The 14,015-nt window shown below is 33.7% G+C and overlaps 1 pseudogene; it reads right to left on the bottom strand.

The window, feature by feature from the left end:
• Positions 1 to 10,628: 10,628 nt before the first annotated feature.
• Positions 10,629 to 11,392, bottom strand: LOC129072008 (60S ribosomal protein L7-like 1; annotated as a pseudogene).
• Positions 11,393 to 14,015: the final 2,623 nt, after the last annotated feature.

The following is a 14,015-nucleotide window of genomic DNA, read 5'->3' as shown; positions in this document are numbered from 1 at the left end:
CTTTCTTCACGAACCCATCTGAAGTAATGCACATTGCTGTTCCCTAGCTACCCAAAGATACAATTTATATCATTAAAATATGTGAAATTGCTGTACAACAGCTAAAATGGTACTAGTCTAATGCTCTTAGTAGTCTCTGTGGAATCTATAAATGTCCATCTCCAAATGCAAATGTTTATTCATATGAATACATACTTATTAACCATTTTACATTTGGTCAAAACACTCAATTTTTCTGTTTTCCAGAAAATACTAGGTATAAATTCAAGTTTTTTTCAGATTTTTTATCCAAAATCTTTCAAAGCTTGCCATATAATTGGCAAACAACTATCTTCATCTGAGTTTCATTTAATGCCACAGTCAGCGTGCAGAGAGAACAGGAAAAGCAGTTCTAAATTTACTTGAGCAAATCAAATCATTGGCAGCAAACACTCTAAAGCAGTAATTTTTAACCTTTTTCACCTCATGATATATATAAACTAATAACTAACATTTTGCACCACACCAAAAAATAGATTTTGGGGGTCTTGCAAAAAAAATAGGTATAATTTTGATTCATTCACACTAGAAGGCAATTATTGTGTTGGCTGTTTTCATTTTTTAATTTGACATCTAAGGGAAAAGAGGTCAGTGCCCCTGACTAAATAGTTAGTTGTTGCATGCTTTAAAAATTCTTGTGGCACATTGGTTGAAAATTGCTACTCTAAAGCAAAGTCAGTTACCCAAGTTGACAGATATGTGAGAACTAAAAGAAAGTTAGTGGGTACACTTTTGTTGAAAATGAAATACAAACTCAGTATAGTATTTGTCAATAAATATATCACATACACATGGGAAAGAAGGTTGCCTATTTTTAAATTTTACTCCCTTTACATGTACAAGCAATCTGTGAAATTTTCAAGTTATAAAAATTTATAAAGAAATTAAATTCATAGAAGAAATATATGCTGATATCGCTGATGTCAATGCAACTAATATTTACTCTAAGACTTGAAAGAAAAATAAACGTTCATTGAAAAAAATTCAGACATTATACATAATATACACTACACATTTAAATATATACAGGGTGGGGGCAAAGTAGGTTTATAGTTGCTTGTATGGAAAATAATGCAATAATTAACAAATAATAATATAAGAATAAACTCTTTGCATACTCACAACTGTAAACCTGGTTTTGCCCCAACCTGTATGTATGTGTAGGTATGTGTCTGCATTTATGTAAGCTCTAATGATAGCTTGGACTATAGCAAAGATAAAACTGGAAAAATTATTCTAGTCTCTCTCTCCTTCCTTTCCTTTCTTCCTTTTTACTTTAGTTCTTTAAAGTCTTACCAAGTTTTTTTGCCCTAAAAAAGTTTCTCTGTGCACTAGAGTCCACAAATCCACGAAAAGTGTAATAGTCCACAGATCAAAAAGATTTCGAAAGTGGTGGGGGGTAGGCAGAGACAAATGTATTTGAAAAAATAAATAAAAAAATAGGATTTCAAAATTATTGTTAAAATAGTTGAGTCACATTTCTATTATTTATTATCTGGGTGACATACCTTCAGAATCCTGTGTTTTCAATCAAAAATTGGGATAAAACTACATGCTTATGTGTTTTTATGATAATTACCTGGGGAATGTATGCAAACTCCATGTCTCAATGCCTGGGGCACATCAGCAGTTTAATAACTTGCTATTTTTACTGCTGGTGGTAGCCCTGAAAATAACACTTTGATACTAAATTATGTTTGTTGGTTTTTCTCTCATATGATTCACAAAAGTTCTGTACATCTTTTCATTATTCCTAAGGATAAATACACTAATAGGCAGAGAGATCAATTTGGTTAAAAAAGTCAAATAATTTTGAATACTGAAGGAATAATAGAGATTATTTATTTAGTGCCTCTCATTTTCAGATGGTATGGATTAATTTCAAATGACTTGCTCAAAATCACAAATTTATTTTTAAAATACCCAAAACCAGATTCCAGATTTTATGTCCTTTGACCATTACTATTTTCACTATTATTCGTCACTTTATATCAGATATAAACATATGGAAAGATAGATACATATCTATATATTTTATGATTATAAATTAAATTGTAAAATATTTCCTCTACAACTCTATCTACCTCAAAGAAGTTAAAACACATCTTAATTATATTTTCTATTTATTCTAGAAATTTAACACCATCTGTCTACTTCACACCCTGACTTTCTTTGGCCACATCCAGGATAGGTGGACCAGGTGATGCTACATGTGGCTCCTTTGCCATCATTCCTCATCTACTGCCTTCTCACACTCTACAGTGAAGGAGGTTGATTTGAACATGGGTAAGTGAGAAATTTGTCATCTGCTCAGTTTTCTTATCCAAGAAAAGGTAGAACCCTTTCTTTCCTCTTTCCTCTGGTTAGTTAGCATTAATTTTTATTCATTGTCTGTTTTATGTTTAAATAACTAACTTGGTGTATATCAAGGAGTTAAAACAAACATTTCTGAAATAACTCCCAGAAGTTTTAAGTGCATAATGCTATAAAATTTTACTCATTTGATGTTAATTAATTCTGGATTAATTATTATGTGAAAAAATAAATAGATTTCACAACTTGAAATCTGTAGAAACCACAGTTGAAAATTCTTTACATTTTGGAAGTTAATAAATGTAAGAGTTACTATATGTATGGATTTTCTTGACTTACCCGGGTATCTGTTATTTTGATCATGATAACCAGTCATTATATATACTCTGACATACATCCATGTAGCAATCATGCTTTCCACAGGAAATAAATGCAAAAAGTAAATAGGTTAAAAATAAATAAAACCAACCATACAAAAACCTATATGGCCAACAGGACACTAAGTTTTTCCTCTGACTTATTCTTCTATATGTCTCTTTCTCCCATAACTCCAGAGACATAAGGTAATGACAGGTAAAAATAATATTATCAGAATGGATAATAGTAGCATGATCTACAGTTGACCACTCTTAGATTCAAAACACATCTCTAACCAAATGTGAATGATCTTAAGTAAGTCTCTGAAATGTATTGAGACTTAGTTTCTGGATCTGTAAAAAGGAATTAATAATATCTAATTCATATAATTGGTATATGGATGAAATAATTGATATATACTACTGAACATTTTCTAGAACATAGTATATTCTCAATAAGTATTAGTTTCTTTTATTTATTCAAACATATGGCACCTTGTCTTCCTCATGTTACATTGCATATTCTCAAATTTCTCTCAAAATTTTTTGTCGTTACCAGTAATATAAATTTATCACAGTCTTAATTTCTGTGCTGAATATGTTTAAATATGGGTTAATAACAAGACACATTCCAGATATTCAATTGTCATTTTAGGTGACACATAAATGTTAAATGCTTACTACCATTATGAGTTATCAGTTTCCAAACAATTTTAGAATTCTACTAAATAAATGAGATACGTGTACTCAAAAGATAATAAGGCAGTCTATAAGTCTCTAAGTGCACATTTTGTGTCTTGCTTATTAATAGATTTGCAGTTCCTGTTTCAGTTCAACTTATATTAAATATTCAACAAATACTTGATGAATGAATTATTGAAACTATGAATGAATGGAACATGATGAGGACCATAGGGGTATAAACGTAGAGAAAGAAGTGATTATTTCCTGGAGAAATACCAGAAAAATTTTTATGATGAAACTGTTTCCCAAAGTTATAAATTTTAAGGAAGGGAAGTTTAAGAACTGTCAACTTCAACACACTAATTTTTTATGACTTTAATACTGGTAGAATTTCAAGTTAGAGAAAATTCGCAAGTATTGTATACTAACTTATGTATTCCTTACCCAAATTATCCTTTGTCTTATTTACTTTATCAATGTTGATAAGAATGAGCTGAGAGTTAGTTGAAAATATTGTGACTTTATATCATGTTAATTTATTTGCATCTCCTAAAAATAGGGTATTGTCTATATAATCATAATATTATTAAAATGAAGTTAATATTGATACAGTTGTTATCTAATCCATTGTCCATATTCCAACATCAACATTATTCCTAATAATGTTTTTTATTTTGTTCCTACTCTTGAACCCAATATAGAATCACATATTTTATTTAGTTGCCATATTTCTTTAATCTTTTTAATCTAGAAGATCTAGAAGTGATGGGCAGGTTTTGTTTTTGTGTCTAAAGCATTTTTTTTAGAAGTACAAGCTAGTTGATATCACCTAATTTGCATTTGCCTGATGGCTCCTTATGATAAAATTTAAATTATATATTATTTTTGACAGGAATATTACAAAGTGATAGAGTGTCCTCACAGTATCACCTTAGGAGGCACATAATATAGGTCTGTCCCAATATCAGTGATGTTAAGTTTGATAACATTTTTTACCTATAGATTTCATACCCATTGATTAATCATTATTTATTGTTTCTACTCCAAGAAATATAAGACTTCAAGAGTGCTTATCTATTTAATTTTTTAGTATGAACTCATGAATTATTGTTTTACTGAAGAAGTTATAATTCATTATTATTATATAAACTGATGTTCAATTTTTAAAACTTTTTATGCAATTACAGCTGTTCCCACTTTTTCTCCATTTCCTCACCTCCACCCAGTCCTACCCTTTCCCCTCCCTAAGTCAATCCCCATATACTGTCCATGTCCATGGGTTGTGCATAAATGTTCTTTTGTTAATCCCATCGCCATCTTTCATCCAGACCCCCTTCCCTTGGACACGATCAGTCTGTTCTACATATTTATGCTTGTTTCTATTCTGTTCCTTAGTTTATTGTGTTCATTAGATTCCACATATAAGTGAGATCGTGTTCCATTTGTCTTTCACTGACTGGCTTATTTCACTGAGCATAATATTCTCTAGTTCCATCCATGGAGATGCAAAAGGTTAGAACTTTTTGTTTTTGTTTTTTTCCTTCTATGTAGTAGTATTTCATTGTGTATATGTACCACAGCTTATTAACCACTCATCTATTGATGGGCATTTAGGCTGTTTCAAGATCTTAAGCATTTTTACTTTTTTATATGCCCCCATCATTCTTTTGTATTGTATTTTTCCATTGCAATTTATCCCTCCTTATGCCCTCTCCCACCTCCAGCCACCCTGGCAATCATCGCACTGCTGCCCATGTCCATGAGTTCTTTCTCTTTTTTTTTCTTTTTTGCTTGATCCCTCCACCCCACTCCCCAACTCCTACCCCCAGAGCTCCCTTTCCTCCTTGTGCAACAAGATGTTCAAACAGAATCTTTTTTACTATACCTATTCCATCCACTTCTGGAGTCAGGCCTTTACTACTTAAGTCTGCCAACAAACTTATTTTTAAATAATGAATAAAAGATAAATGCATGTGAAGGAGATTTTAAATCTAAAATATTGAAAAATCATACCTTTCACATTACAAATGAGAACATTTGAAATCTTAATGTCAATAGTATGTGAGCTAGTGTCCAAAGTATAGAAAAGGTAACACAGGACCACAATTCAATTAGTGTTTTTAGCCTACACATCACTGTTATCTTTATAATGTGAAAGAAAAAAAATCTTATTTTCTTCTATCTTTCAAGCACATTCCTTTCTCTGCTTTTCATTTCTCTCTGACCCCCATTCTAACTCCTGGATCATGGGAACAATAAACTTTACTAAAGATATAAAGCTTGTGTTTTCCTCTTTGTACAAATATCTGAAGGAATAAATCTCTTAAGTGTCTAGCTATCTACTTAGAATTTATTTGCATTTTAGAGGTGATGGAATAGAAAAATAATACACATGATTTAATGTACCAATAAATTATCTTGTCCCAACTCCTTTTCCCATATCAGGAAATCATTTTTGCCTACATATCCACAAAGATGTATGTGATTAGACACATCAACAAGAGTCAACTCTATGTAAAATTGTTTTCCTGGTGCTCTAGGTTCTTGTGAAAAAAAGCTAGTAAGTAAGTCAATTCACTCTAAATATATATGTATTTAAAGTGTTCACCCTTTTCAAGACATGGTCTTACACATTGGAAGAAAGAAATACTTTACAGAATGAAACTAGCTATTTTGGAAGGTATTGTTTGGCAAAGGATCAGGACTATTAGAAGATAGAATATAAACATTTTCTGAAAGATCATTAAACCTAAATATATAGACCTATTTATACTAATGAGGTCTGAGTCTCAATGACTACGTGACATTTTTGAAATGGGAATATTTGAATTCATACAACTTAGGACAGGCAATAATACATTGCTGAACTATAAAACCAGACAGTAGATGTTTGCAAATATAGATTCAACCCATCTGGACTGTATTCCCAGAGCCATTGCTAAATAAGTAATTGGGATTCTCATTTGGACCATTTTTGCTTGCAGGTAGTGAAATGAGTCTTCCTCTTTGCCCTGTGGGTTTAGAACCTAGAATTGTTGCAAAGCATGAAACTCTTGTTCATGCAGAAACAGACAGAGTTAGAAGTTAACATTTATTTGTAATTTCCTTAGGGATGATGTAGGTTCAATTATCAGCAGGAAAGGTAGCTGTCACTGGAAGAGCTAAGGATGATGACTTCTACTTTTCCTCATTTAATATGCATCAAGAAGTGGACACTAACAATCAATGAGTATAGCTTTCATTTACTGAGTAATGAAGCAATTTGCTGTCAAATTGTTTCATCAGTCCCTATTAGTCACCTGGGATACAATGCAAAGGAGTTTAATTTCATTATTTTCATGGAACCAGACTATTGGGATTGAGTAATTTAGGAAGCCACAGTAGAATATGTATTTTTTTGTAGATTCTTAAGGAAGAGTATTATAATTCTTCAGAAATGATGGGCTATAAAAGATTTTGGAAGTAGATTTATTTTTTTATAACAGAGAGACAATTCCAAATGGCAGTTGTGTCTCTATGGCTGGACTATCACAGAAAGCCTTGCAAAAGGATCTTTTCATAAAGAAAGAATATCTCACACCTGTCCGACACTGCTTCAACTTCCTCATTCAGTCCTCTTCCCACTCCAGAGACAGCTCTACTTCATTCAAGCAAATCACCTGAGGATCAGGCAAATTTACTTTAGCAGACCCAAAATGGGGAAAATGGTGGTTGTGAGAGAAATTCTTTGAGCCTACATCAGTTTACACATGAGTTTACCCTTCAGTCAAATGAGAATGGAAACCATGATGCTATTTCAATCTTAACACCAATTATTCTATTACCATAAATTATATCCATAGCATTTGGATTTTCCTTAGCTATCAGCAATACACATTAGTGACACACCTGAATCTTTCCTGAGAATCCAGCCAGTGTTTTCTAATTTCATCAAAGAGCTAACTGAAGCTATATAAGATAGGGTCATGATCTGATTCTGTTTGCTGGATGTCTTTCTTCACATCAAATTATAACATCAGCATATTACAAAACTAAATCTCGTTGACTTTGATTCTTCTGAAATGTCTTTGTTAGGTTATAATTTAATATTAATATTATGCTATTGACCTTTAATAAGGATAAAATAAGAAAGTTTTATCATAATAATTTCTTCTACAATATTAACATTGAAAATATTATGCATTATTTTTTCCATTGGTGTTTTTAAAGATCTTCAAAATAAACTCCCATTATATTTTACATAAAAATTGTCAAAATTATTTTTCATCAGATGGAATTAATAGGAATTTTATAACTATCCAAATTCTCCATTCACCTTAGCTTTTAGGAAGCATGGGTGTAATTTAATATTTAATCACTTGAACTTTGATGTACTGTTTTTTTCCATTTCTTTATTTTCTATTCAATTTTGTTATTTTACAGTGCTTGTGACATTGTCTTTTATTAAAAGCCACCAGATAAATTTGGGGAATATGAGGGGGTGATATGCATTTTACACAAATACATTCATCAAAATAATAGTACTTTTCAAGTTAAAGCTATCATAATCTTTATTAATGAAAGACAATTTAGGTGTCTCTTTAAGCAATGTAACTAGGAGACAAGGATGGTAGAGATTACTCAGAGTTCTCTCAGTCTATTTTTAGATTCTCTATTTCCCTACTCTTTATAAGATAAATATTTACTAACCTGAAATATTGGTCCAGAAATAATTTCCAAGTTGAGTTGGTATTTATTCTGTACAATTTTTTACCAAAGTTTTTTTGTGAGCTCATACGGAAGGCTTATGTTGCTTACAATGTGGTAGTCATGGATTCACTTCTTGAATTTACACATGCTTTATTCTAACACCTCAAAAAACACCTATATCTTTAGCTGGTTATTAAGCTATGCACAGGCTTTATGTTATGTGGATATGAAAAAAATCAAGTAATTATGTAAATGCAAAACATATCAAAGCTACAAATAAAACATTCTTTTAAAATGTAGCCTTAAAAAATGTGCTATTGCTTATTTTTGCCCAGGACTAGGATACAATTCAATAGCAAATTATAAATATAAGAGTAATGCAAAATATTAACCTGTAGGTGCTGGCAAGGTGCTGCATATATGCAAATAAAATTTATTTTGATATGTAAATTAACAGACCCACTGTTATTATGTTAGCAGTGTATCATTTCCCTACATTTCTAAGAAGCTCTCTACTTCAAGCTCCCTATCCTTCCTTTTGCATTACAATCCATTCATTTTACATATCCTATCCCTTATAGCAAAGGATCAGCAACACAGAATAGACAGAATGGTTCTGTTTGATGAAAAATAAAATCTTGACCTTACCAAGGTAATTCTTATTAAGTTTTGCTTTTAATTTTAAACACAATTATAAAAGACTGCTTCAAATATTTAAGATCCACCTTTTATTCTAGCAATTTCTGGGGTTGAGTCAGGCCATCACATAAGGATACACCTGGAAAAGATTCTTCCTGAATATGGATAGAATTATTTATACTAATTGTAACATTGGACTAGATGGAAGAGAATTACAAGGTGCAAAGTGTGAAAACATTATTTTTTCTGTAGGAAAATTCATGAGGGAGCAAACTCTTACACTATGTGGTGATCTATTTGGTATGGGCCTGATCAGGGATCAGCAAAATACAACGGGAGGGTCAAACCCAGCCCATTGCTTGTTTTCATAAATAAAATTTTGTTGTAACACAGCCATACCCAACTATTTATTGTCTATAACTGTTTTCACCCTGCAGTGGCAGAGCTAGGTAGTTGCTACAGAGATTATATGGCTTGCAAAGTATAAATTATTTACTATTTAGCCCTTCACAGGGAAAAAAAAAGTTTGCTAACTTCTGAGATTGAGTAAAACTTTCACTGAGCAAGTCATTTAATGAATTCTCTGAGCATTGTCAATTTAGTCATGATAGGCTTTCCCTCTTTGTTTTGTTGACTAAAAACTTCTTCATCAGACTTGGCACCTACCACTAGCATAAGAGTCTTTATGATAACTGTTTTGTGTACTAATGTAACTCCATTTTCCTCTCACTGCCACATTTTTATTTTTTATTCCTCCATATTTTTCAACTTCTAAAAGTCCAGTTTTGCTATATGTATCTCTGTAAAAATTGCCATAGAATTTCTTTTTAAGGCTATTTTATTGCATTGCCTGACACAGAATGCCAACAAACACTTTAATTGTATAAAATGCAAACATGATTGTCAAAAATATGTATAATTTCCAAACTTTCCCTTGTTTTTTTTAATTGTATTTTTTCCGATTAGTATGTATTTCTATACCTTCTTCCACCTCCAACCCCACCCTGTCATGATTTGGGTTTTTAAGCAGAGGGCTAATCATCAAGGAAACCAGAAAATTCCACCCTAAAGCCCAGCAGAAATAAATGGTGGACAATTCCTTGAGTTAAAGATAGCACAGGAGCCTACTTAGACTCTACTACTGTGTTAATAGGAAACACCCATTATCTTGAAGGGAAAAAATGTTGGTCTTCCACAGGACATGGAACCAGGTAAGCAAGGTCAGGGCTTGGGTAACCAATCCTGATAATTCAGGACTTTCTCATGTAAGATGCATGGGTCCCTCAGAAGAGTCTATGAACACTCTAAACTTTCAAGCAAAAACTGGAGTGTATGCATATTTTCCTGGGGAATTGGTCCTTCCCTTCTCACAGATGCAAGAAGAGGCTAAAATCTTGAGCTATGGTCAGGAAGCCACCAGATATATTTAGAGCCAGCCAAGCTTGAGAGCTTGCAAAGCTGCCATTGGAAAGTTAGAACATGAACTCCTAACAGGCACAACTGAACACTGTTTTTGTGCTCTTCTAAATATATTTCAAGTTCTTTCCAAAACAAGGCCTTAGGAACCCCCAGGTTCAAGTACACCTCTGGGCTTGGCATTCATGCTTGGATATCCATTCATCAACATTAAACCCCTGGGCAGAAGACAGGACAAAGCAGGACGCCTCCTGCATGGCATGAGTCCTTTGCTGACTTCAAAGGTTACAGCAGTAGCCAACATGGAAAACACACTGGCCTTTTCCTTTGGAACTGGGCTGTGATGAGAAGTGCCTGCTAGGACTATCTTTTCCCTGACTCCCTCCAGTTTCTGAAGATATAGCAGAAAATAATATTCTTTGGAAATACTGGATTATTCCAAAAAACAAAAGCACAGTTTTCCAAGGCATTGTGCTTTCATATATTCTGGGTTTAATTCAGTTGTTGGATGAGCTGATTGATATGTTCGCCTGGATAGCCAGGTAAGCCCACCTCCTTGAGGAAGCCTGCTCTATTCTTGGTCTCATGACAGGCCACTGAGAGCTGGAAAGGGCATATAAGAACCTTGAGATCACTTGGAAGTTCTTCCCCGGGAAGGCAATTTCATGAATGAGGTCTTCCAAGCAAATGACACCAAACTTCCCCAGGTGCTCCTCATTCACTGTTGTCTATCAAAGGGACGACTTTATTCTTGACCTTGGTTTGTCCACGTTTCAAGATGAGTTCCCAGACAGACTTCAGATTTGGAAATCTCCAGGTCACATAAGGTTCCACTATACGCAGCGTTTTTATGGTTCGGAGGTTGCTTTGACAAAGACACCACTGAAAATCTTCTTCAGGCGAAGCCTTGCAATGGTCCTCTGTACCGTTAAACTCACTCCATTAATCCTTTGGATGCATACAACGAAGGCCAAGGAATGTTCATCTGGCACTTCCAAACCGTGAGGTTTCACTTCCAGTCGCCTGAGGCGCACCTTGCCATGCTGCTCCTGCCAGGCATCATGTAGGAAACATTCCAGTCACTTAAATTTGCTATCTTTTCCTTTCCTCTGCTCTTTCTTTTCCAAAAGTGTCTGCTTTGCCTGGGTGGCTTTGAGGGCCTGATAAACTCTCCTCTTTTTCAGGAGATTTTCTGGAAACAAAGGGATCTTTTTTCTTTGCTCTCCCTCCGCCATCCTCGCAATGCTGAGGCTACTGCGCAGGCGGAGTCTGTCATAGAATTTCTACATTCTGCAAAGAACATTGTCTAATCTATTTGCATTCAAATATCCACTTCTCTTTACAAAATCAAGTGTTTCTCATAATAAGTCTGGGGGAATATTATCATGTTGCAAATACGATTTGGAAATTAAAGATAATGTACTTCTTAATGTAATATAAAAATTCAGCTCTAAAATATTTTTTAAATAAAAGAGTAGTAGTTAGACATTCGAAATAAAGTATTTAAAGAGTTAGAAGGAAAAAAAAGTAACAAGACCACTGTGAACAAATTCAAGCAGACTCAGGTTTCAGTCTTGCCTGTGCTAGCCTTGAGATATGGTTAAGTCATTAAACACTCTCTTCTGTAACATGGGGGAAACATAACAAAATTTTATATGCTTAAAGTGAGAATTAAGTGAGATGGAGTAGGAGTACTTGTTTATTATGTTCACTGATGTATCACCAGTGCTTAGCATATGGTAGGTATTCCAGATAGACAGACATGAGGACGAGGACACCATGCGATTCATGGCATACACCATGTCTAAATAAATATCAGTTTCTGCTTTCTTTTTAGACATTATAATTCACACTAAGGGTCTTCAGTCTTATTTAGAAATAGTTAACAGTCACTGGAGAGGAAAACTAACCTACCAGACAAAAATAGAAGAAATTCTGCTTATATCCAATGACCACAAGGGCTACCTTGAAGTCTGGCACAAAAAATCCAAGAAACGTGTTTCTTATGAGGATCTTTTAAACTTAGATTCTCAGTTCCTAGAGTGATGGTCTCATTTCTGTTAAAGAATAGAATGCACAACTACAGTAGGTATATGGGAGAGTGGGCAGTTGGGGTCGCTCTACCACTAGATGATGAGTTCAGTCCATTGACTGGTGATGAAGGGAAGAAAAAAATATTAAAAAAGCAATCACATCATATCATTAACCGGTCTGCTGATGCTTTCATTTATTTATGCTTTAAGTTAATAGTTTTACATTTATTAATAAGACAGTCAAGGTCTCTGTCGTCTAGAAGACACTTAAAATTGGATGGTTGGATTTGTCCTGTTCTACAGATCCTAAATCTTGATCTTAATGCATGTCTTTTCTTCTTTGTTTTATACTGCATGTTCTTGTCACCCCCACCCCAAATTCATGTTGAAACCCCAAGCACATGGGATGACATTAGGAAGAGGGGCCTTTGGAAGATCATTAAGTTTAAATGGGGTCATGAGGGTGGAACCCCCATGATGGAATTTGCATCTTTATTAGAAGAGAAAGAGACTAGAGCTTGCTATCCTTCCACCTTGTGAGGGCACAGCCAGAAGATAGCCATCTGCAAGCCAGGAAAAGGGCCCTCACAAAAACCTGGCCATGCTGGCACCTCATTTTGGACTTCTCAGCCTCCAGTAGTGTGAGAAACAAATTTCTGTTGTTTAAGCCACCTGGTCTGTAGTATTTTCTTTTTATAGTAGCCCATACTAAGACATTCTTCAAAATAATCTATGATGCGTATTTTAAACTTTATTTAATCTTCATAAAAATATTGATATAGGGAGTACAGAAAGTTTAGTTTGCTTAGCACATGTCTTATGGTGAGTACTCTTTGAGATAAATTAAACAGCCATGAGCTTCTAGACCACCTCAGCTTCCCAGGGTTGGACAGTTTAGCTTAATTAAAGGTGGATTATCTCTACTATAAGATGATGCTTTTTTTTCACTATAGAGGAAAACTGGCATCTCATTCAATATTAATTATTATTTAGGATTACATGACTGCATGTGTCTGCTAAAGATGATAATCAACCAAGAAATATATTCTTTTACTCACTCACTTTGAGAACATAGTAAAGAAATAATTTTAAAAAGCCCAACCTTCTAATTTTTTTTCCATAATGTATGGGTAGAAAAGTAATAGCACAGTTGATGATAATTAAAAGTCACAGAATTGCTATAATTAGGATCTAGCACACATTTAAAATATCAGGAAAGGGGAAAAGCAAGTATGATCCCACTGGCCCCTGAACCTGGCCAATACTTTATACTACTTGGAAAACAATGGTGTTTAAGTGCCTATTTGTTCTTTTAATATGATATGCAAGAATGCTTGAAATGCCACCTCAAAACAGAAATATATACAGTCTTATACATCTTTCACTTTTATGGTGGAAGCATATCAGTCCTGCAGGGCTATGCTTCATGTTTTAATCAGTTAAATCAATTCAGTATTAAAGTTGTGGACTTTGTTTTTGTTGTTGTTTTAATCAATTTGTTCTATATAGTTTACAACTAAAATTAATTCACCATTTAGTTGGATTTATTTCAATTCAATCTCTTGACCAAATTGCATTTTTACATTAAACTACATTCTTATGGATCTCAGTTCAGTGTGTCAGTGTGATTGTAATGATTAATGAGGCCATGTAACTTCATAAATTAACCATAATTAGCCACAATGATTGGTAAGATAAATCCCAGTATAAAATATTGGATTTAAGACACTGAAGATAGGGTGGGTGGATGGAGGGGCTTTTATATATAGCTTTAATGATGTTTTATGGAAATACCCATTAACCTAGAAGAATTATTATTTATTCACTTGTAAACTTGTTTCACTTA

This window comes from Pteronotus mesoamericanus, unplaced genomic scaffold, assembly GCF_021234165.1.
Source record: "Pteronotus mesoamericanus isolate MK-2021 breed Mesoamerican mustached bat unplaced genomic scaffold, CSHL_Meso_final contig_291, whole genome shotgun sequence".
Taxonomy (NCBI): domain Eukaryota; kingdom Metazoa; phylum Chordata; class Mammalia; order Chiroptera; family Mormoopidae; genus Pteronotus; species Pteronotus mesoamericanus.
Note: the sequence above shows the minus strand (reverse complement) of the source record. Positions and strands in the feature narration are given on the sequence as shown.